Here is a 6,975-nt window from a genome sequence, read left to right as displayed (position 1 = left end):
GGCATGCTTATTTAAGATGGTGAGGCAAGCACTTTTAAAGAGCAACCAGGCATCCTCTACTGATGGTATGAGGTCAATATCCTTCCAGGATATTCTTACTGTAGTCCACTCGCGACCGGTCACGTTGTACAGTGCCTGAATAGCATAATGGTCTAAGACACTGCATAGCAGTGCAAGCTGTGTTGCTACAGATGCAGGTTCAATACCTGTGCCGGCCTCAACTGGGAGACCCATGAGGTGACTTTTGATTTTAATTTACAATCTTCCAATATATGTAATTATTGGCGGAGAGTCACGTCATATTTTTCAAAATACTGTAGGCCTGCCGTAGGTGACATGAGTCTCACTGGTGTTGAGTAATGTGCTGTTCAAAGTGTCGAAGGTCTTATTTATTTAAAGAGCATATTGAATTTAGAAGCAATAGCCTACAACTATTTTAGCACCGTTTCGCGCTGCTCTGATCAAGCATGGGGACTGGTCTTGATAAATCAATTAGATTTTTTATTTTGACTGAATATCCATTTGGGTATTGGCTAGACTACAATTAGGGTGTAGAAATGTTATGCTCTTAGTATAACCTTTTATTTAACTAGGCAAGTTAGTTTAACTAGGCAAATTCTTATTTACAATGACAGCCTACTCCTTCCTCCCCATCTGCCGGGGATTCTTTTGCTAAAGGGCCCTAAACAGTTTCCCATGCATTGTCAATGGGGTTTGTAAACCAACACGGATGTAATAGAATTCTGGACACATGCTGACTCAGTGGCGCTCCTCAATGCAGGACGTGGGAGTGGGGAGGGACGCACACTCTGTAAACAGGAATAGGTGCAACACCGGTCACTGAGCTGGCAAGCTAAAGTTAGCTAGTTAGTCACAGAAATGTACGTTCAGCCTGTTAATTATTTCAGTCCGATTTGGCTTATTTTACAAAGTCAGCATGGTTTCTTTCGTTTTTGACCTCGATATTGTTGCTGGATAGATACTGTCATAGCTAACATACTGGCGCTGCTAGCTAGCTAATGCTAACGTCGCTAGCTAACCTCATATCTGGATGCATCACTCAAGTTCCGGAGAGAGCAGCATACTGGTAAGGCAATTTTGCTTCCAAACGTTTTAATAATCTGTAAAGTTGTTTTACATTCAAGCTAGATAGGTATTTTGTTAAAAAGCTTGTTATTCATTTGTTGTTTCTTTGGAGCTAGCTAAGCTATCACTAGCTAGCTAGGTGGATAATAATGTGGTAACGTTACAGTATTACCACAGATATTTCACCGGAGGTATACATGTGAGACATCCGGTTGGCTTTTCCTCTCACTACCAAATGTTGTAGTAAGAGGAAGCCCAGTGGCTGGTAGTGGGAGAAGATTGAGCTAGATGGATTTTGGCCGACGTTCTACACATTTTCTCATAAATTAAACATTTGATCTCCATACAGTTTTCTGTTTCCAAAACTAGAATCCATAACAAAGAGTGGACTAAGTTTGGTAGACTTGACTTACCTAATTGTTTATGGAGATTCATTTTTTATGACGAGTGCACTAGATAGTGGGCATTTTCCTAATGAACGTCATGCATATTCAGTAAGGCACAAATAGTCTAAATCCTCTTGGCGGTTGCTAGCTAGCTGTCCCAAGTGGATATCTAGCTGGCTAGCTAATTAACAACTAAAAAAACAAAACATACTTGGCTTAAATAGCTAGAATAGCAAGTTTTCCCTCTACTAGTACTCCTTTTGTGAATCAACTATTTTTCATGATAAGAAACATGCCATCAATACCTTGTTTACTGTAAAATGGAAGGGTGGAAAATCCCTTTTCCAGTTTCCAACAGACGTTGAAAGGTATGTAATAAATAACGAGAAGATGCATTTGGAGTAATTATTGCATGTTGAGGCACACGTCGTTGACTGTGTAATCTGTAGTGTGCTGTATCCATTACTACCCATTGACTCAATCACCAAAGCAATAATCACTGATAGATAAAACATGCTAGCTACCAGTAATGAAACAAATCTATAGCTGGGTTTAACACAATTAGCATGAGGCAGCATGGCTAGCAAACGTTAGTTTACCAATGTGCCCAGCCATATTGCATCCAAGGCCATCCCAGGGTATGCAGCACAATCAATAGAAGCCATCATTTGTGACACTGGGTCATTGCAAAGTAATTTATCCAGTTGTAGAACACCATTAAGTACCTCTTAAATTATGGTAGAGGTCTGTAAAAATATGATATAGTCAACTACTTATGTTCTGTTGCCCTATGATCAGATTAAGTAAGAATACCACAAAATATAGTCTACTATAATTATATGCATCTTAAGGAAATAGACAAAACTCAAAAGGTTGTACAATGGCTTGCGAAAGTATTCACCCCCCTGGGCATTTTCCTATTTTGTTGCCTTACAACCTGGAATGAAAATTATTTTTTGGGGGTTGTATTTTTTTATTAACACAACATGCCTACCACGTTGAAGATGCAAAATATTTTTTATTGTGAAACAAACAAGAAATAAGACAAAAAAAACAGAACTTGAGCGTGCATAACTATTCACCCCTGTAAAGTGAATACTTTGTAGAGCCACCTTTTTCAGCAATTACAGCTGCAAGTCTCTTGGGGTATGTCTCTATAAGCTTGGCACATCTAGCCACTGGGGTTTTTGCCCATTCTTCAAGGCAAAACTGCTCCAGCCCCTTCAAGTTGGATGGGTTCCGCTGGTGTACAGCAATCTTTAAGTCATACCACAGATTCTCAATTGGATTGATGTCTGGGTTTTGACTAGGCCATTCCAAGACATTTAAATGTTTCCCCTTAAACCACTCGAGAGTTGTTTTAGTAGTATGCTTAGGGTCATTGTCCTGCTGGAAGATGAACCTCCGTCCCAGTCTCAAATCTCTGGAAGACTGAAACAGGTTTCCCTCAAGAATTTCCTTGTATTTAGCGCCATCCATCATTCCTTCAATTCTGACCAGTTTCCCAGTCCCTGCTGATGAAAAACATGCCCACCGCATGATGCTGCCACCACCATGCTTCACTGTGGGGATGGTGTTCTCGGGGTGATGAGGTGTTGTGTTTGTGCCAAACATAGCATTTTTCCTTGATGTCCAAAAAGCTCAATTTTAGTCTCATCTGACCAGAGTACCTTCTTCCATATGTTTGGGGAGTCTCCCACATGCCTTTTGGCGAACACCAAACGTGTTTGCTTATTTTTTCTTTAAGCAATGGCTTTTTTTCTGGCAATTCCGTATAGCCCAGCTCTGTGGAGTGTACGGCTTAAAGTGGTCCTATGAACAGATACTCCAATCTCCACTGTGGAGCTTTACAGTTCCCTCAGGGTTATCTTTGTTCTCTTTGTTGCTTCTCTGACTAATGCCCTCCTTGCCTGGTCTGAGTTTTCAGAGGTTTCAGGTTTCAGAGGGCAGCAACTGAAAATGTTTCATAGAATAAAGTGTGGGTCTTTATTCTAATGTTTCATAGGACAGGATAAAGTGTGGGTCTTTATTCTATAATATGTTCTCTGTTATTGGAGGTGTTGCTAATCAGGCGATGGTTTTTAAGGTGGTGTCTTACAGAGGAGTGTCAGTTTTGATTGAAGAGAGGTGTGACATAGACCCCAGAAGTCTGCAGACTACAGGGGTGAGTCCATATACACTACTAACTATAGCAGGACACGATCCGTAAGAATGTCAGGTCCTCATTTGGGTACTGGTCACAGGAGTAGCAAGAAAGGCTGCCTTTCTGCTTACTTCAGGAGTCTACGTCACACTTCTCTTACACATACAAAGAGAAAAAACAACATGGCTGCTGTTTAAATTAACTGTAGAGTACTATTTAAAAGAAAATCTAAAATCAGGGTCAATAACGGGGGTAGAGGACATAACCATAAACTATTATCTGCAACCACTGAAGTACTAAATTAACTATAAAACAGGAGACCTTAAGCATAGACCAACATCCATCTGAATTCAATAAAATGTGAGATTAAACCTTACACACTTTTGTAATTACTCAGGAGGAAGATGTGGCTGAGAAACATCAGGCGTAGGGATATCAGTCTGCAGAAGTCCTTTGAGGACCTGAAGAAAGGGGGTTACGCTGTGTGCGAGGAGCACTTTGAAGAGTTATATTCTGATTATTATCTTTGTCTAAAAAAATAATAATCAGTCATGATATTTTCTGGTAAAAATGTCTTTCAACAGGGTTCACGGAAGACACTGTCTTCTGAGGCAGTACCTACCAGAAGACATTACATGAATCCACCCCCTCAATCTGCAACAAATGCACGGCGTAGTGGAAAAAGTAAGCCAACCACAAAGTTCATAGCAATTAAAGATGCATCGTTATTGTTTTATATCACAGGTTTAAAGTCTTGAATTGTCTATTTTTGAAGGAGGACAGGGACGCAGATGCAGGAGTTTTAGGCGAGAAAGACAGAGAACAAGAGAGCGTAGACCCAGCAGAGGAAGCAGCAGATGCTGAATTTAGTTCAGGTGGTCTGCAGGAAGTGGTTTACCAGGTGACAGAGGTGGCAGGAGGCTTCCTCACAAGCATACAGGAGGTAGTCTGTCAGGTGACAGGTGGCGGAAGGAGTCGTCCTCACGAGCATAGAGGAAGCTCAGGTGTCAAAGGAAGCCGCATGTAGCACAGGTGTCATGCAGGAGGAGGCCATCATCCAATTGAAGGAGGTCTATAGTATAATAATAATACACCCACAGTGATTAATTGCACACACATTGAAAGAAAAATATCACAAAGTTAATCTCATACAGATGTTACTTTAAGAGAATACAACTACTAGAAAAGAAGCTGTCAATCACAAAAAAACAACAGCAAATGCAAAGTAGGCATGCTGCAAGACCGAAAGCCACCAAAACCAAGTACATAGTCATCTTATAGATTGGAATAACAAAAAATGGAGGACATAGTTGACAAAAACCCTTAGCAGTCTCTGGGCAAAAATTGGCATTGTGTAAGAGTCCTCTTACTTAGATCTAGTGCCTTTGATTTCATCCTGGAAGGCCATGTCGAGCATGCCTACGCCTCATAGAAAAAATTATAAAGAAATGCACCATGTGTAGAATGAGAGCGCAGCTTAGAAAAAAACATGGTGAATTTAACAAACCAAAAACCATAGTGCAGTGAAAATTGAAGTGTTTCACCGGATAGCACTTTTCTTTTGGTGCCTGGACTCCCCCGTCTCACTATCCTGGTGAAGAGAACAAAAACAAACAGAGAAAAGGGGAGTCATCCATTCCCTTTATCCCAGGGATGTATCATCAACTAGATTCAGCAGCATGCCAATTTTTCTTGAGCAGATGGTTGGGGGCCGGAATATAATTTGTAGACTGCAAATTGACTGGAATAAGCCTTGCTTACAATTGTATATGATCAGGTGTCTCTATTATGCATGGGAATACATTTAATAGATTCTTAAATACAAATCACTTGGAGCTGATTTCCTGGTGTTTTTCCAGTCTTATGTACAACAATAAAAAATATATATATTTTAAATTGCCTCAATTTTGGGGGCTAAATATAACCACCCGTGTGTCAAATTTGGCCCGCGAGTTGGGGGGACAGTGCTTTGTCCTCACTGTCACTCAGAAACCAATTCCAATGTCCGCCTGGTAATGGTTCTGTTCAAAACAAAACGATTGTAAAATAATTTTGGTTCCAACACCTGGTTCTAGCTCTTTTGAAGTGTAACAATGCAGTACTGTAGAGAGTACATTAATTCATACAAACACTGTTCATCCTTGCTCAATCATGTTCTAGCAGTTTCTAGCTCTTCGAGTAAACAAATAACTTACGTTCTGTTCACTCTGATGTGCGGTCCTGAATGATTAGCTAGTTAAACTAGCTAGTTACTCTATTTTTCTGACATGTGCAGAATCGGATTAATTGCGCTACAGTAACGTTAGCTAGCTAACTTTAGCGGAGAAATATATCATATTGTATATATCAAGCTAGCTACTATTTCTCTCTTCTTGCCGCCATGTGAAATTATTGAATGTATTGTAATGACCTGACTAGATCATAAATGAACAATTGTCCAGACAGAGGCTTGAGTTTGCGAATTGACGGTTTATTAAACCAACTTTACACAGGCTACTGTTTGGGCGTAGCCACACGCCAAATAGATGACAGATACCCAAGCCAATCGTGACCTTCTATTGTGAAGCCCAGACGTAAGAGAGAGAGAACAAAGGCTGAACCTGGTCTTAACTTCCAATGCTCCACCCCCCGCCAAACCCCCTCCGCCACTCCGCCAACCACCAGGATGCCCGGCATCAGAACATTCCAGGCATTCCCGTGATTGGCAGATAGCAGGTTGATTGACATGTCGGAGCCCGCGAACACTGGGTACTGGTCAGTACAAACACAACCACTCCTAGCCTAACACATAACACACAGCTGTCTGTGCGGTTCGCTACACAGCCCCCCACCACAAAGTCCCTCGTCCCGGGGAACAAACAATGTCTCTGAAGCGACCGGAGGTCTCCTTTGCCTGCGTGGCCGTGATGGTCGCAGAGTGCCCCTCTGGGAACCAGGGGATGAAGGCAGGATATGGGGGACAAGAACGCGGGAACGGGTAATACAGTCCGTGGCTCTGGGGAACCACGCGTGACACAGGGGGAGACAGGGAGTGGGCTGTCTGGAGCCTTGTCTGCGGCACCTGGGGGTGGGTGCCTGGAGAATGTCATTGCCAGAGAGGGAATTGTGGGGGTTCCTGGGGTTTTGGGGAGAAGAGGCCCCTCTGTATGGGGCTAACCTGTCCCGGTGCAGTGCCACCTTTCTCCCCTGGGAGGAAGCTGCACCCGGTACACAACCTCCCCTACCCTCTCCAGGACACTGCAGGGTCCCACCCAGTGACTGTCCAACTTGGGCATCTGCCTTTTTTCTTAGGGGGCTGTAGACCCAGACCAGCTCCCCAGCCACAAAGTGCCTTCCCCGGGTGTGCACGTCATAGTTCCT

The 6,975-nt window shown here is 42.5% G+C and overlaps 1 long non-coding RNA gene across 3 annotated transcripts; it reads left to right on the top strand.

Moving 5' to 3' along the window:
* The first annotated feature begins 672 nt into the window (after positions 1-672).
* Positions 673-5,273, top strand: LOC112080831 (uncharacterized). Of its 3 annotated transcripts, XR_002896238.2 has the most exons (3): positions 728-1,087; positions 3,559-3,636; positions 4,013-5,273. It is a non-coding gene; the product is annotated as an uncharacterized lncRNA (long non-coding RNA). The 3 variants fall into 3 exon arrangements; XR_011479570.1 differs by lacking the exon at positions 3,559-3,636 and having other exon boundaries at positions 673-1,087; positions 4,200-5,273; XR_011479569.1 differs by lacking the exon at positions 3,559-3,636 and having other exon boundaries at positions 673-1,087.
* The last annotated feature ends 1,702 nt before the right edge of the window (positions 5,274-6,975 follow it).

The sequence above is a fragment of the Salvelinus sp. IW2-2015 genome, unplaced genomic scaffold (genome assembly GCF_002910315.2).
Source record: "Salvelinus sp. IW2-2015 unplaced genomic scaffold, ASM291031v2 Un_scaffold16525, whole genome shotgun sequence".
Classification (NCBI taxonomy): Eukaryota; Metazoa; Chordata; class Actinopteri; order Salmoniformes; family Salmonidae; genus Salvelinus; species Salvelinus sp. IW2-2015.
This window is presented reverse-complemented; position numbering and strand designations above follow the sequence as displayed.